The sequence below is a fragment of the Lytechinus pictus genome, chromosome 11 (assembly GCF_037042905.1).
Source record: "Lytechinus pictus isolate F3 Inbred chromosome 11, Lp3.0, whole genome shotgun sequence".
Taxonomy (NCBI): domain Eukaryota; kingdom Metazoa; phylum Echinodermata; class Echinoidea; order Temnopleuroida; family Toxopneustidae; genus Lytechinus; species Lytechinus pictus.
The window spans coordinates 24,891,568-24,909,296 of NC_087255.1; positions in this window are offsets into that span (position 1 = coordinate 24,891,568).

Below are 17,729 nucleotides of genomic sequence, written 5' to 3' on the forward strand. Positions count from 1 at the left end.
TGGACTTCCAATACTAAATTTCTTGACCTTTCCTCACGGAGTCATACATCAGTTCATAAATCTGTGTTTTTTACATGTGAAAATGAGTGGAAAGTAGTTCAAGTGAGGGAAATGAGCGAGTGTATGTGTGGGCGGGGGGTGGGTGGGTATTTGAATGTAGAGGTATGTGTGGGTGTAAGTGAGTATGTGAAAGAGTGAATGTGGGTGTTTGTTAGTGTGTATATGTGCAAAGAAAGTAAAACTGAAATTATGTGGAAAAAATGAATAATAATAATAACAGGCATTTATATAGCGCGATCTATCTAGAAATATTCTATTCTGAGGCACGATGTTACCCCGGCTTTAGCTCGAGCTGCCTTTCAGCGCTCATGCATTCAAGGAATTAATCCTGCCGGGTACCCATTCACCTCACCTGGGTTGAGTAGCACAAAGTGGATAAATTTCTTGCTGAAGGGAATTATGCCTTTATTATGCCATGTTGGGATTCGAACCCACGACCCTCTGTTTCACAGTCAGAAGACTAAACCACTGGGCCACAACACTCCAAAGAGAGGGGGAAGGGTGGAGGATTGAAGGTTGCATGTGGTATGTTTGGGATAGAGAGAGAGAGAGACAAGTTAGGGCGGATATTTTGTAAAGAAACAATGAGTAAGTGCTCAAATTATTTTATAATTATTTTCACAATATGTTGATTATTTTGATGAGTTTTCCTACATTTCACTAGATATTGTAATGTTCAAATAATTAGATTTATATGAATACAATGTTTGTATAGCAAATAAAGTTACAGGCTATTCACTCAAAGGTTTCCCTTAGTGCTGTCAATTTTTTTTATTTTAAACATGTTGTTAGCAAGTTCAAAATCAGCGTCAGGTTAGAAAATTCGTTTTTGTCCCTTAATGGCCCAATTAAAAAAAGACCTTTAACCACAACCTAATACATCCCATCAAAAAGAAGTTCTTTGATATTTCTTTTGTTTTTATTCTTCATGACATACCAACACGATGTGAGCCTATTTCAACAGGTGAGCATATAATCAATACCGTTGAGATATCTCGTAGAGTTTGGCGGGTAAACTGACATATTTGGCGCCAACTTGACAACTGTGCCCATATCGCATGCGGATACGCTTCCATGTATTTGATATCGAAACGGGATATCGATCCCTTCAGTGGTATGAACGTTGAAATCTAGATTAGATATATGGAAGAAACAAGCCGTTTCAGGGGGCTTTTCCTTCGCGCTCGCATTTTTGGATTGGAGAGAAATGTATTTCTCCATGGATCACTGCGAACAGTCTTTAACAGGTCTTTTTGCTGGCCAGTATATTAAAAATTTCGCTCGCTTGGAACCTTTTAGTCAGATACCCTCATGATGATTACAAAAGCTTCTCATAAAGGCTCAATTTTCAGAACTTCATATACAAATAATAAAACAAAATTGAGCTCGCGCTTTGCGCTTGCATGGTAATCTATATTCAGGCCACATGAAATACCTTACGTTGCTTCTAAAAATGAGAATTTAGTATAGGACTTTTCAAAAAAAAAAAAAAAAAAAATCAGATTTGGCGGACGCGACGGGAAAAGGTGGATGGAAATATCCCCACCCCCATTGATGAAAGCTGGAACTGATCCTGGGTATGACGAAAGAAAATGTGACTAAGGAGAATGTAGAACACTTCCAAGATTCATAGTCGCCAGACGTCGGTAATACCGATATTTGTCGGTAATCAGGGCCCCCACAACCCCACTGGAAAAGGCCTAGCGACGCCCTTGATCAGAGTGTATGGTCAACGTACACCCCCTCCCCCACAGTAAAGAAGTCGACTAGAAAAAAGAATCCCCACAGGGCAATGGAAGTGAGGGGTGTATAGGTAGGCGAGTTATCCAATCAAAATTTGCGTAGAAAATCAAACAAATGAAAAGTTTGAATTAAATAAAAAGAAGCCAGTGTCCTTGTGACTTCTAGCCATTTCATCGTGTTCATAGTGATTTTCCTGTGACTCCCAACAATTCTGTAAAGTGGGTCGTTTATTTGAATAATAATACGATACCGTGAATCATTCTTTCATCGCATTGAGCAATCAAAATTACAACAAAAAGTATGATTGATAGCACGTTAGTTTTCCTGGAAACAATGTAGGCATATAAAAGAGGGTCAATTATTTCATTATGAAAATAATTTTTTTTTTTTTATTAAGATTAATAATAGGGATATACATATACCGAAATATTGAGGTTAATTTGCTACCGGTACACTAGGGTAATTACGTGTACGCATTCTATGCATAAAAACAGGATGAAAGAAAAACTGATATTTTGACCAGATTATTTTTAATATACGAGATGTTGTAAATGAAAATTGGGTTTAATGACTGATGACATCGACATGATTGATTTTTTTTTTGTATGCAGACCTATTCCATTGAATTGTTAAACTCTTCGTTTCTCAGAAATTCATGCCGATTTCAATACTATTGGCCTACAGTTCGTTTTTTTTTCTATAATAATACACTGACATTCCGAGTACTAGTATTATTTTGTTACCACACTATATCTTCTTCGATGCTAAGCCATCGACTTCCTGTCTGTATTAAGAAACTGCATTCCCGCCTGTGTCCTCATCGATTCCACCTCCTTTTCCTCTTTCTCTTCCCCTTCATTCTCCTCCTCCCCCTTCTTCTGACCCCTCGCTCCTCCTTTCCTCCTCTTCTTTTTCTCCCTCCTCTCCTTCCTACCTCTGTCCCTTTCTCTTTAAGATTTCACTTGAAATTAAAACTCTCTCCACCTGTCTAATGTATATCTTTCCATAATCTGTCTCTTTTAATCAACTCCTTTTGTAATTGCATGTTTCTGTTACTTATTCCCAAGTACCCCATAATCATTTATTCATTCTTTCTTGAAAACGACACACGACCTTTTCATGGCCAATAGCGCCAATTTGTCAACTCGTGATTAGACCTTTGAATGAAATGAGCAGGCCTAATGTTTCGAGTCCGTCAATGACAAATATGATTACGATAACGATCACCGATCCATATAAAATAATTTTGATACAGATAAAATAGAAAGACTTTTCTGCAAAAAAATAAGAGAGAACTATTTGTACTTGAATACAACATAACATAAATAGCAATGCGGGGTGTTTTAAGATAAAACAATACAAGAAGTGCTAGAAAAAATGCTAAAAGTCTCTTTTTGCTATAGTACCATCTCAAATAAATATGGGATCAATTTAACGTGCTGAATTTTAATTGGATTAAGTGAATGCATAATTTTTTTTCAAAGTATAATTTCCATTAAAAGAAATATAGCTACAAAACCTAGTTTTCCAGGGCACGGTCCCGTTAATAAACAGATAAAGACTTATTGTAATAGAGAAAAAAATGCACAGTTGCTATATAAACTTACTATCAGTCAATAGAACTGAATTATTTCAGTAGCTTTAAAATTCTATTACAATTTTTTTATTGCAAAGATTATGAAACGGGTACAGCACTAGAATGACAGTGTATAGCTTGGAGGCGGAAGGGGGGGGGGGTTGACCTACAAAATAGATCCACGACCAATAACAGATCAGACAAAGAAAAAGAAAGGGAAAAGTGAAACATTGTTTTTCAGAACACTTAGTTTCGTGTATTCGAGTATTCCGAGTTTTTATTTTTTTTATTTTTCTCCTATCGAGGTTGTGTCCCCACCCTTTTCGAAAATTAATTACGCCACTGTTGTCCAGTAAATCGGAAAACGCTTCACATGTACCTTCTAATGAATTGATCTCACGTTACTTGCAAGGGCTGACTCGTAAACAACTTTCTTTCAATTCAATATTAGTAGGAAGAAACCCTATCATCGAAAGCAAAGGAATAGTTGTGCGAACGTGGCATAAACCAGGCGGGGATCGGAAATGGCGCGAGAACATCTGTATTGTTATCGGTCACTGTGCACTCGTCACGGGCGATCGAGTGGGACACAGCGATCGATAACCGCCGTAAGATGACTTAAGACTTGTCTTTTCCCGCGCTCGCTTTTTGGTGCATCTCGTCGCGGTTTCAACTATCTTGTTCCTGACATACATTTCGGAGGTCGTAAATGAAGACATTTGGGTATCCATATCGAGGAGTACAAGGACATACGCTTGTCGAGAATTCCCTGAAACTTGCTGAAGATAAGTTAAAAAAAAAAAAAAACATGCCCATGCAGTCTTCGCCATGAATACTGAGTAAAATGTCGTCGAACTCGTAACAAGGATCTATTATGGCTATATTCTACCATTTCCTTCTTTTCATGTCTCTATGTCTTTATAGAAGAGATATCCTTTAATACTGACTGCTTCTATTATGTCCAACTTTGTAGATTTTTCCCCTTACTTTTTCAATTTCCGTCTACTGTAGATATGAAACTATCGGGGGTTTTTAATCGTGTTCGATCGCCTCTCAGATCTTCTTTCCTTTATCAAAGGTCCACAAATATTTCACAACGTGTTTAATTGCTCACTCCCCCTCCCTAGATTATCTCATCTTTTCGACATCACGCCCCCCTCCTCCTTTCTCTTTCTCATTTAACCTGTTTATAACAACCCCTGGTCATCGTTTGGTTTCCTATGCTAAAATGACCTGAGGGCACAAACGATAGTTGTTACCGTGAAGTATGGTATTGATTGAGCTTGCGGAAGGCATACATATAAAAGAAACAAATATTTCAATAGGTAACGAAAATACAGAAACGACGAGAACATAAAGAAAAGGGAAGATGAATTAATGGAAAGAGTCGAAGACGTATGTAGTACTAGTAGTCAGAGGCGTCGATCCTGGGGGAGGGGGGGGGGGCAGGGGGGCGATCGCCCCACCAATGAAAATATTGGGGGGGGCAAACAAATCGTTTTGCCCCCCCCCCCCCCAATAATTCCGCATGTGCAAAAAATAAAATAAGATTGTAATGTTACACAGAAATCAGCAAGCGAGATTGAGATACACAACTCGTTCTTTATCTAAAATCGTGCTCAAAATGTCCGCTTTTCAGATTGGAATATAAAAAATTTTAGCTCGCGCTTCGCGCTCGCATCATTTCTGTAGCAAAAACCCATACTTTTCATGATTAAATAGGTGAATAGAATGTCCCGTTTTCAGTTCTAGACCTCAAAAGAACTCCCACTTCGATTTGCAATAATCTTTTGTTGGATATATATCTTGTTCTTTATTAAAAACGTCCATTAAACTAAACATTTTCAGATCGATATATCAAAATTTTCAGCTCACGCTTCGCGCTCGCATCTATTGTTTTTAGATACCCATCTTAATCATTAGTACCAAAAATGCTTAGAATATCAAGCTTTCAGGTCAGAATATAAAGAAATTTCAGCTCGCGCTTGCATTAATTTGTTGGTGAGATATGTGTCTCTATCTCATGAGTCATATTTTTATATATATAGGCATATGTGTGTGTGAGTTTGTTTGTTTGTTTTGTTTTTTGGAAAGTTGATTCATGATTTTGCCCCCCCCCCAATCTGAAAAATGGATCGACGCCCCTGCTAGTAGTAGTACTACTAGTAGTAGTAGTAGTAGTACTACTACTACTACTACTTCTAGTAGTATTAGTACTATAGTAGTACTAGTACTACTACTACTACTACTACTACTACTGCACTACTACTACTACTACTATACTACTACTACTACTTCTAGTAGTATTAGTACTATAGTAGTACTAGTACTACTACTACTACTACTACTACTACTAGTAGTAGTAGTAGTATAGTAGTAGTAGTAGTGCAGTAGTAGTAGTAGCAGTAGTAGTAGTATTAATAGTAGAAGTAGTAGTAGTAGTAGTAGTAGTAGTAGTAGTAGTAGTAGTAGTATTAGTAGTAGTAGTAGTAGTAGTAGTAGTAGCAGTAGTAGTAGTGGTAGTGGTAGTACAGAAGTAGTAGTAGTAGTAGTAGTAGTAGTAGTAGTAGTAGTAGTAGTAGTAGTAGTAGTAGTAGTAGTAGTAGTAGTAGTAGTAGTAGTAGTAGTAGTAGTAGTAGTAGTAGTAGTAGTAGTAGTAGTAGTGGTGGTGGTGGTGGTGGTGGTGTGGTGGACGAAGAAGAAAAAGAAGAAGCAAAAGAAGATGAAAAAGAAGAAGCAGAAGAAACATAAGAAGAAACATAATAAGAAGAAGCAAAAGAAGAGGAAGCAGAAGAAGAAGAAAAAAGATGAAGCAAATGAAGAAGAAGCAGAAGAATAATAAAAAGAAATAAGCAGAAGCATAAGAAGATAAAGAAGGAGAAGAAGAAGAAACAAAAGAAGAAGAAGAAGCAAAATAAGAAGAAGCAAGAGAAGAAGAAGAAAAAGATGAAGCAAACGAAGAAGGAGAAGAAGAAGAAAAAAATAAACAGAAGCAGAAGAAGCAAAAGAAGAAGATAAAAAAGAGGAAGAAGAAGCAAAAAAATAGCAAAATAAGAAGAAGCAAAAGAAGAGGAAACAGAAGAAGAAAAAAAAGATGAAGCAAACGAAAGAGAAGAAGCAGAAGAAGACAAGGAAGAAAACTAAAAAAAGAAGATGAAGAAAAAAGAAGAAGCAGATGAGGAGGAGAAGAGGGTCAGAAGATTATTAAAAAACACGAAAAAGATAGAAAGAGCATGAAGAATGAAACGGGCAATAATGAAAACAAAGTTTGGAGTGATCAATGGCATTGATAAGGGAACGGCCAAAATTATGGTATTTTGATATCAATCAGAAATTCACCAGCCCATTTCCTCCCTTTTGGCAATTTGATATAAAATAAATAAGGAATACATTGCGATTACTAAAATGACTAAAATTACTAGGCCTATATACTCACCATTCCCGAGAACATTTATCAAATCATATTTTCCGAACAGAAATTCCCTTTTAGCATTAATCATTTTCCAAGTAAATTTTGGCACATTTCAGCCATAGTCCCTATTGCAGTCAAGATTAATAAAATATAGTGAATGCAACACAACAACTGTTACAGTTACTGTAGTTTCAATTCATGGCGGCGATGTCGTCATCTTACACATGAATTGCCTGGTTATGCATCAAACTCAGATCGAAAATTGACATTACATCTGTTAAACATGACGTACACGTACACTGAACATAAAATTAGGTTTATGGACGATTAAGTTACATGTAGTGCAACGATCTATAAACAAACATTTTGGTCAGATGGTGTAAAAAAGGGCTGTTTGAATCTAATCATCCCTCAGAGTCAAATTCAGAAATAAGGAAATAAACGGCATGAACTTTCTTTAAAATGTTTTTCATACATGTAGTGCAACGATCTATAAACAGACATTTTGGTCAGATGGTGTAAAAAGGGCTGTTTGAATCTAATCATCCCTCTGAGTCAAAGTCAGAAATAAGGAAATAAACGGCATGAACTTTCTTTAAAATGTTTTTCATACACCTGGAAAATCCCTCTGTTTTGTGTGAGTGTGGGATATGTGTGGGTGAAGGTGTGTGCTCGTGTGTGACATCTAGTACTCTGTTTAAGGGCAGTGACGACCGTGGTCTTACTGCTACTGTATTTATGTTATTCTTGTAATTTCTACAAGAAAGTTACAATATTACGTAATGTTGAATGATTTGATTCCTTCAATTGTTTCTCAAATTACAATGCGCTAGTTAGTTGTTTAGATATCATGAGATGACATCCCTGTGGATGGAACAATCATATATATTGAACACTGACTGAACCACAATATTAGTTTAGGCCACACTTATTATGTAAATATTATTAAGAATTAAAACTCAAGTATCACGTAAAGAAAAAAAAATGAATGTTTGCAATTTTCTATACAACCAAACTATCATGGAGACCCCCCATAAAAATGAAAAATAACAAAATAAATAAGTAACAAAAAGAAATTATAAAACAAAAAAATATATAAAAGTCAAACAATAATTTCATGGGGGTGGTAATTTTCTGTTTTTCAAGTGAAATGGTTTGCAAGCACCAATGGCATCACCATAATAGTAAAATATATTCACGAAGCATATTTCGATGAAAGTATGAGAACATGTACATGCCCTTCACCTGATCTTCCCATGACAAGAAGTCATGACCCTGGCTCACTCGGAATCGAAGCGGAACAAATACTTTGCAAATAGTAATAGACCTGTATCTCCTCTAATTGTGGCCTTTTAAGTTCGCTTTTTCTTTCATTATGATTGAGATAAGTTCACCAATTAAACTGATTTGTTTCCAGCTGAGTAATGCTGGCGCGTTCATTGTTATTTTTTAAAGCTACAATGATCATGGTCATAAAGGGTCCATCTCAGCGTATTAAAAACGAATCCCCTGCTACGTCGGATGATTTCGATTCCGGTCGTCGACCCTGGCCGTATACCGATCTCTAATCATTATACTTCCACCATATCACCGCTGACGGAGTATCAAAGTCACCATGATCATCGTTATTTTACTACAATCATCACCATTATTAGCATCATTATGATCTTCATCGTTATCATCACTATCGCCGTAATCACCACTGCTATCAACATCAGCATCATCATTATCACCAACATCACCACCACCACCGTCATCATCATCACCATTCCCGACCTTTCGTTTGAGGACGCGCACGCTTATTTACAACGGTAGTTGATTTTGGAAGAGACTTTTTGGGCCCGTCATCATGGTCGTAAAACTCTGTCCTGCAATGCAAATTGTGTGACATGAAATTTTTTTTTCGTGTCGCATCTGCGACGGAAACATTCAATATGCGCTTCGTGTGCAAAATTCTGGTTGCTACTATGGTAACAGCGATATATCCGATTGAGGACGACTTTCCAAAGCCACATTTGACTCCTCCTAGAGCTCGAGAGGCCGCCCGGGGGGCCCACTTCCATTGATTAGTGGATACCAGGAGCGACCACGCGTAAAAGGGAACAGAGTGGGCAAATACGTTACGTATAGGCCTATGTAACGTTTTAAGGATGTCAAAACGATGTTTAAAATGCTGAAAAAGGGATATATATCCAATACTTGTAGGGTTTCACAAGCCAAATATTTGTTAAGAGATGCATTTTCATAATCTGGAAAAGACTTGCTTCCCTTGTTTAGGGTACTTTTCGAAACCCCATGGTCGTGCCTGGTATCCACTCATCAATGGAAGTGGTCCCCCCGGAATTTGAATCTAATCCCCCATTTCTGGGGAAAGTAAAACATAATGCCCATTAAATCGTGTGCGAGAGGCAAATCGTTTGTGTAGAAGGAGTAAACAATAGAACAAAGAAACCCGTAAGTTCAAACGTATTGCATATGCTGTGTACAGAAATGGTTTCGGCTAGAGAGGTTGATCTGACCCATGAAATCAATTGCCAGTGATCCACCAATAATCCACATTAAATGCAATATCGATTCGATGGACTGTAATGATCTATATCTAAGCCTTCATTCAGTAAGTTTTTCCTCACTCAATATGTACTCGATTTGTTTGAAAAACCACTTTCTTATCCATGTCATAATCTATTTAGGTCCTGCATTTCGAATATCTCCAGCCATTAGTCGTAATATACATGTATGTATGGTGCGAGTGTCGCGGGAAAGGATTTTGCACACGAAAAGCAGATCTGTAGGGCCTGTAATCCCCCTGTAACACAAAGCTTAGCATTGATTGTAAAAGCAGTTTTCTACGTTTGATTCTATTGACTATAATGTACAATCAATCTTAAAAATCAAGTGTATGATTAAGCGTTAACTTTTATGTTAGGGGACCCTAATATTAGCGTCCGTGAGGATTGCGAAAGGTCCCAAATATCATTACCACCAACGCCGTCACCACCAACACTGCCATTATCATCATCATCATCATAGTCATCATCATCATCATCCTTGTTATCCTTCTCATCATCACCACCACCACCAACACTACCGTCATCATCATCACCACCATCCCTATCACCATCCTCGTAATCATCAGCAGCACCATCAACATCATTATCATCATCATTACCACTTTATACGACCACTTATATTTCCACACGCACACACACATATACAGGCTCATACCCCTCCCTTTGACAGGCACCCACACACACCCACACACACACTCACTCTTGACATGTACTGAAAGCCATCGGAGCTAGCTAACGTAGTTTCTTGAGGCTGTTAAGTAAATAACCTACTTCCACAATAAAATACAGTTTTCTAATCGCATTAGAACAGGGAGGAAAGGAGGGGCGATCAGAACACGTCCGATCGGGTTTGATTAATTCCATTAAACTACTTTTTATCTAAGAAAGATGTTCTGTGAACTGGTTTTATAGGTTAAAACAAGCTAGGGGCTTTATGAGTTGGTTTCATCCTTTACGGGGGTACATGTACAGTTTAGGTTTTGATAAGATTTGTGTCTAGTTTTAGTACCTTAACGATGAAAATTGGGCTTTGCCAGAAGGAGGGAGTTAACCTTTGACATAATGCGATAAATTTTGCCAATGCATTCATTCCAGAGTGATAAATGGGAGGGGAGGCAAAAGGGATGGGGTTAAGTCACGAGAGGAGTTTGTAAATGTGTATTAGTAGTTTGTGTGTTGATTCTGGGACATGTAGTTGGCAGAACATATGCTTTGTGATCAATTTTAAATACGAAACAATTAATGGCTGACTGGTTGCATGTCAGTCTGCTGTGTAAACTGTACATGAAACAATGAACATGATGTTTTTTAGCAATTGAAGGCAACATTTTCCAACATAAATTATGTTATAATATGAATGTAAAACCACAAGCGACGCCAGTTTTTTTTTCGGGTTAAAAGGGAAGTACTGGAAAAAAAAATACACAACGGGATTGCCATTTGTACCCCAAAAGTGCCTCATTTGTGTAAACCCTACTATTTAAGAACGAACTTGAACCCCTCTTATGATTTCATCAGGTGATTCAGGGCAGGGTTATACGGGGAATATTTCTGGTGACTTCCTCTGACTATACAGTGCGTCCCAGAAAAAAGGAAACCGTGATTCAATGTAAAATTTTCCTATCATGATCATAAATTTGATTCATAGAATGTACATGAAAATATATACTTCTCTTCTTTCATTTGAGACCAATTTCAATGTTTATAATGCACGCATGACCTAGTTAGAACAATAAAAAGTGGTGGTACCAAATTTCCATTTTGCATGAGCAAGTTATGATTTTAAGTGAGTTTTGCTGGCTTTTACTGCTATTTATTTGGAAAACAAATTTTGTAACCTCAATTTCCATATTTTCTTCTTCCATATGAGACCCTATGCGTAAAATATGAATGACGCATGGTCGAGAAAAGGTTGCATTAAAACATGCTCGATTTCTACCTATTCGACGGATTGTTGAAAAACAACAACTTCGTTCACCACAAAGCAGCAGACAATAGGCTAACAGTGAATGCTGCGGGCCGAGAAAGGAAATCCCTTATTGTTGCGGACTGGAGTCTATGGCTATGATAATTCAATGTTACAATGATAATAACTTTGATACGTTTTATCTCAAACTTCTCTCAGTCATTTAATTCGTTGCTACTTTTCACCGAGGTGGCAGAATATGTTTGTTTGAAGAATATGTTTGTATTATTGTTTGTTATGTTTTAATATTTCTGTTGATACAGGGCCCCTTGGTCGAGTAGTTTTTATAATTGAAAGGGCTACCCTGTTAAAATCTAGTAAATCGACAAATAAAAAATAAGTAATAAAACGTTTTTCAGTAGCTAATAACATTTTGAAAGACAAATCAACAAACTAAAAGGTTTTACTTCCCCGACATCTTTCTATATGACTAAAATAAACATACTTAGGATGGTTTCTTTTAAACCATAAATACGGTAATAAAACCCAAACACATAAGAAAACACAAGGGCGACAGATACGGGAAAATGCAAGTTATGATCATACTTTTACAGGACTAATAGAGAAAAAAAGTCGGGGCATATGATATAATAACATAACTTTTAACAATTAATATCAGTGCGGTTTGAAACTCACAAAAATGCATAAAGCGTGATATTTTATTGAATTAAATGATATTGCTCATTATCAATCATACAAAGGCTTATGAATCGATACCCACAGGCGCTAATCAAAATGATGCTCGAGCTAGAAAAAAATATAATAATCAGATTCTTTTAAGTCCCAGAGAAAAATAGCAATTTCGCTAATTGGAAATATTTGCCAAGGTCTCTTTCAAAACTGAAGGAAAATTGATACAAATACTTAGAGTATAGGTTACAATGTATATTAATCTGTGTTTCGTCTTCATGATATAAAAAAATGCATAGTCAGTGAGTGGAGACAGTACTACATAATATTTAAAAAAATGAGTATTGTAATTTCCCCAAGGATATTGCAACTTGGTCCACAGCAAATAGCTTATTAGGGCTCCGTAAGACACACATTGTGGGGGCTTACACAATGTTGTATTCCCTTTTCATTTTTTTACTCATTTTGCCACTGGCCCTATCTGGCCAGATGTGCCAATTTTATGCTTTATTCTCTGCACGGTTGAAGTGCTCCGGGACTACAGTTGATCGAGCGAAAGTCATGACAATGAAAGTAACGCGAATATTGAAGATTCTTTGGAAATTATTTAATTTCATGGAAATTGTAGTTCTTATAGCTGATAAAGCGTCATACATGAACTTTTAAACGGTTTTGATACGATTTTGAAACCCGAATGTTCCACGGGCTCTGCTGCTGTTCCCTATATTAGCCTCCCCCAAAGGTAAATTGCCAGATGGTTTAAACCTGATTTGACAAATGGCAGTTTTTACCTCATCCTATACTAATTCCATTTCGTCTACAACCAGTTTACCTTTAGGCCTAATTATCATTTTGCCTATTTACCATTCAATCTAATTTCTATTGGTCTAACACCACTTGGTCAATTCCTGTAACAGGAAATATTTGGGATTTAGACGAAAAGGCGATTAGACCATTTGGCTATTCGACGATTCGGCAATTATACCGAGTGGTCATGAGACCAAGAAATAATTCGACCAAGTCATATACATTAGACCAAGTGGAAATTAGACCAAACTATCTCAAGAGCATTAGACGACTATAGTTACACGATCATAGAGTTTGACCAACTACTACTTCTAGACCAAAGGGATATAACCCCCCCCCCCAAAAAAAAATAAAAAAAATAATAATAATAATAATAATAAAATAAATAATAGTAATAATGATAAAAGAATAATAATAATAATATTAATGATAATAATAATACACACATATATACACAGCAGACGGGTGAGTGAAGACAATTTGTGTAATTCGTGTATATGGTTCGAGGTTTCTTTTTGCCGACATAATTGGCACAATATAGTCTTAAAAATGAGACCAGCACGTGCAGCAAATTGATAATTCAATACAAAAATATTGATCTGAAATCTGAATGGAACAGATTGTAAAAATATTCCCCCAACATCAATAAAGAATTTATCAATAATTTTTAGAAGATTTCAATTAACACAGGATTAATTTCTTTTCTTCAATATTTTATATTTCAAATATTTTATTACATCATTCCTATCCAAGACTCTCGAATAAAAACGAAGGCGAAGTACGCCTGTAATTTTTTATGATATTTGAACAAGTACATGGTAGTGAAACGAAGGATCTCCAACACAAATTACGCAATGAAACCTATCAGTGGCGAGATGGGATAACATTAATTTGCAATGGAGAGAGAGAGTGAAATAAGCGAATACATTTTTTTATTTTTTTTATTTGCATGTAAAGAGTTTATAGTCCAAATTTTCAAGGAAGTTTGATTATGATTTTGATACGCAATGCAATATGACTTTCCTGAAAACAAATCTTTAGGGGGTGGGGTGTCATTACCCCCACCCCTACCACCACCACTACCACCCGGTACAGCTAAAACCATCTCCACTTACTCCAAACACCAACAGTACGCAGGCCCAGCGAGAATAATCCATTCATTTCTTTACATTCAACCTTTACCCTGTAAAGTCTAGATCTGCCAATTCCATTCTCCACCTTGTTCCATTCGAAACGAATGCTATCATCCAGTTTCTCTCTTGTTATTTACTGACACATGAAAAAAAATCTCGTTTTCTCGAGAGTCCAACGTCCCAAGAATGTTTTATTGGTATTTCATTTCATTTACTCTGTATCCATTTTTTCGTAAGTTTTCCTCACCACAGACGGGTTTCTTTACCTCATATTTTTCTTCTTCTTCAAAACCGTTGTATAAACACGCGCGTTTTCCAAGAGGGGTATCGAACTTTTGAGCGGCGTAAAAAGGACTTTCCCAACTGCCAAAACAAATTGAATTGGAGGATCTCTTGTAAGCTTTGTATACATCGCATACGCATGCTATCATAAATGTTGTGTTCTATATATCAGCGTGTCTCCCTTTCTTCTGTACGGATTCTTTTCGAATCACAATCCATTTGATTGGATTTCATCGTTTTAATGTTTATTTGCATTTTATTCAGACGAGAAACCCCCATATATAAATAATATTGTGTTTGAAAACAAAGGTCTATACAAAACCCATACAAGTTTGCATCCAAAGTATGAACGATAACGCGAAATACATAACATCGAGTTGTTGATTATTGTAGTCTTGTATATATTGCCAAATTTTGTAGTCTTGTATTTATTTACCCTTTTATCACTGGTGTTATTGTGTTTGGTCATTTGAATTTTTCAGTGGATGGTAAAGATAAAGGGTATGTGAAAAGAAGTTTTTATTACATTCCATTACTATATAAAATGCAAATTACGTTTATCAGCTTGGGTAGGAGCTGGGAACACCCCTCCATTAAACCTCATTTCTTTTAACAGAATTTTAGGTAAGGTGTTATCAAATCGATGTGTTACGTTTTAAACACCATATTTTTCAAAGTTCTTTTAGAAAATCTTCAAAATTTTCGATGTACGAAATTTATGATATCGTGTCTCTTATTTTCATGTAATATTATAGTTAACGATGAACTCACAGAAAATAAAATGCAGCATATCACACACCCACCCCCTCTAGATTGTTCTGCTTCATGATACCCCAAAACTCTGGGTGAGGACCATCGCATCGTAAGATGCGTCGTTGATCGTCGCAATGCGGCAGTGGGAACGCTCCATTTAAAATGTCATATTTCATATTGATTTGGCGACGGACAAATTGGATTACCGATGCTTTGTACTTTTCTCTGGGATCAAAAGGAAATGAATGAACCGTTGGGAGCAAGGGAGTCGTGCATCAAACAAGATGATTACAGTTTGTAGTTTGTAGCGACTGAAGAAAAAAAAACGAGAAACAATCAGACAAGGCGCTTTGTTGATATGCAAGACATTTATGATATGAATTGCATTATTATTTGCAACTGAACAATGCAAAAATAGAAGGGAGGGGGTGATGGTTAATGCTATATCATATCCTAGCCGGTCACACCACGGGCCCGAGTCTCAACCGAAGGCAATTCGATCGACTTGGTAGGATATGTAATATCTTTGTTGCTATCAATGCATATGGTATTGATTGATAATATCCAAGTGTGGCACTACAAGGGGAATGGGATGATCACCCTCCCTGTTAATTACTTTTTAAGACGTGTAAAAAAAAGGGGGGAAAGAGAGGAGAAGAAGAAACAAAAGAAAATAAAGAATGCATATATTGTTAAAGCATTCGATCATTGGTATGCATTTCAAAATATATCTAATGCTCTCTAAATTCCGTAGATTGAAAATCAATCAATTAGATTGTGGTCAGAGGCCAATCCAAAATTGGATCGGAAGTTTCAATCGAATGAGATTGAATTCTAAATGTATGAGATTGAAAACAAGGATTGGTCCCTGATCGCAATCTATTTTAATCTATATAAGGAATTTAGAGTTGTGCAGGAAGTTTTCAACTGACGTGTGAATAGCACCAATGGTTTAAAGTTTAATCAGATTAATATAAATGATATTTGAACTTTGTTATATGCATATACATGATGAAGAAAAAACATCGTTGGCTATTGCTAATGAGCAAAACAGCAGGAAGATAATGTTAGGGGGGGGGGGAGACAGTCGGGCCACTCCGACCAGAAGCGCGGAAGTCTTGTGTTATTAATTTTCAGGAAAAAAATATCAAATGAATCGTATTAAGGTAATGTTCTTATTCAATGTCTTGATATACTTGCTTTAGTTGCTTACCAAAGTACTCTTCTCTTAAAAGTCAGAAATTAATGAAGGTGTGCGGGGAAGAATGTTAAAAGATAATTTTGTTATTCCCCAAAGAACGTTTGTACATCAAACTTGAGAGAGAAAACGTCTCGTTTAAGATTTTATTCTTATTGGGGCGAGGAGAAACAAAACCCAAAAGCTGTCATTTTTCCCTTTCCTTCATTCTTTTTTTTTTTTTTTTTTTTTTTTGGGGGGGGGGTATATTATACGGCGGCATTTCTACCGCCCTGCCTTTTTCCGCGGTTCCGTGCATGCCTTTTCTTGCAGACCCGAGTCTGTTCGTTCCCCCAAGGTCTGCTATCGCTCCCAAATGATAAACAACATTAGTCATATTTCCATCGATCTAATTTTTATGGCTACGAAATAAATTAGCACGATTTAATAACATATAAATGTGAAAATCGATAGCATAAAGTGTTCTGTTTGATTTGAAAGAGACAGTCTTTTTAGTGCAACGATGAAGGCAACTCATCGAAACATCGTGCTGCGTTTGATCTCCTATGCCCTTGTTATGACAGTGTTTACTGGCATGACTGTAGCTGGGAGACAAGTGGCCGTTTCATAAAGCTGTTCGTAAGTTAAGAGCGACTTTAAGAACGACTGGTGATCGTTTCTTGTGGTAAATGATATTCACCATTAAATGTCCATTAGTGATCTTTTAGCGAAAAGAAGGAAAGGATCACCACTCGCTCTTATCTTACGAACAGCTTTATGAAACACCAACCAGATGGTTGCAGTTGCCTAATGTTCTGGACTACCTACGGTAACCATTGCTACAGGTGAAGTTGACAAGGGCACTCCAGGTTCCAGTCTTACAAAGAGTTACGATTGATCCGATCAACCTCAATCTCTGGACATCCATCAATGTCATAATTTTTTCATCATGGAATTTGCACAATCTTCTTAGTAAACAAAGAGAATCACACTGAATCTTCAAGAGAATGATTAATGGATGAAATACATCATATCTAGAAAATATTTTGAACAAATTGGCATTATTTAGAAGTTGACGTTGCTGGCCATACATAGTTGTGGTTGATTGGATGATCGCAACCCTTTGTAAGACGGCCGGGCCCTGATGCCTTTCGGTCATTTATACCAGCATCTCACTATCAAGACGACCATAATGTCCCACCACGCCGGAGGGGGCAACCATTGCCGATGACGTCTTCAAAGTATTGGGGGGGGGGGGACAGGAGAGAAAACTTTCTAGAAGGAGAAGAAGGAAAAAGAAAGAACAGCATCAAAAGGCATATTTTGGTCATTCAACTCTAAAATACCCATATCATTCAATTGTGGAAAGAATAACTTTACCTTGAAGGACATCTTGCCTCCCCAATTGCCTGGGAACGATTTTTTTTCAATAGGGGGTGCTGGTTTTGAAGAAAAATGTGACAAGCAAAAAAGGGGAGTTTTTCACTACAAAGTAAATGTGATCTAGCTCAGAAAACTTTGACAAAAAAAAAGGGTTTCACTACAAAGTGAATGTGATTCAGCTCACAAAAACTTTGACCAAAAAAAAAGGTTTTCACTATAGAAAACAAGGTGATTTTG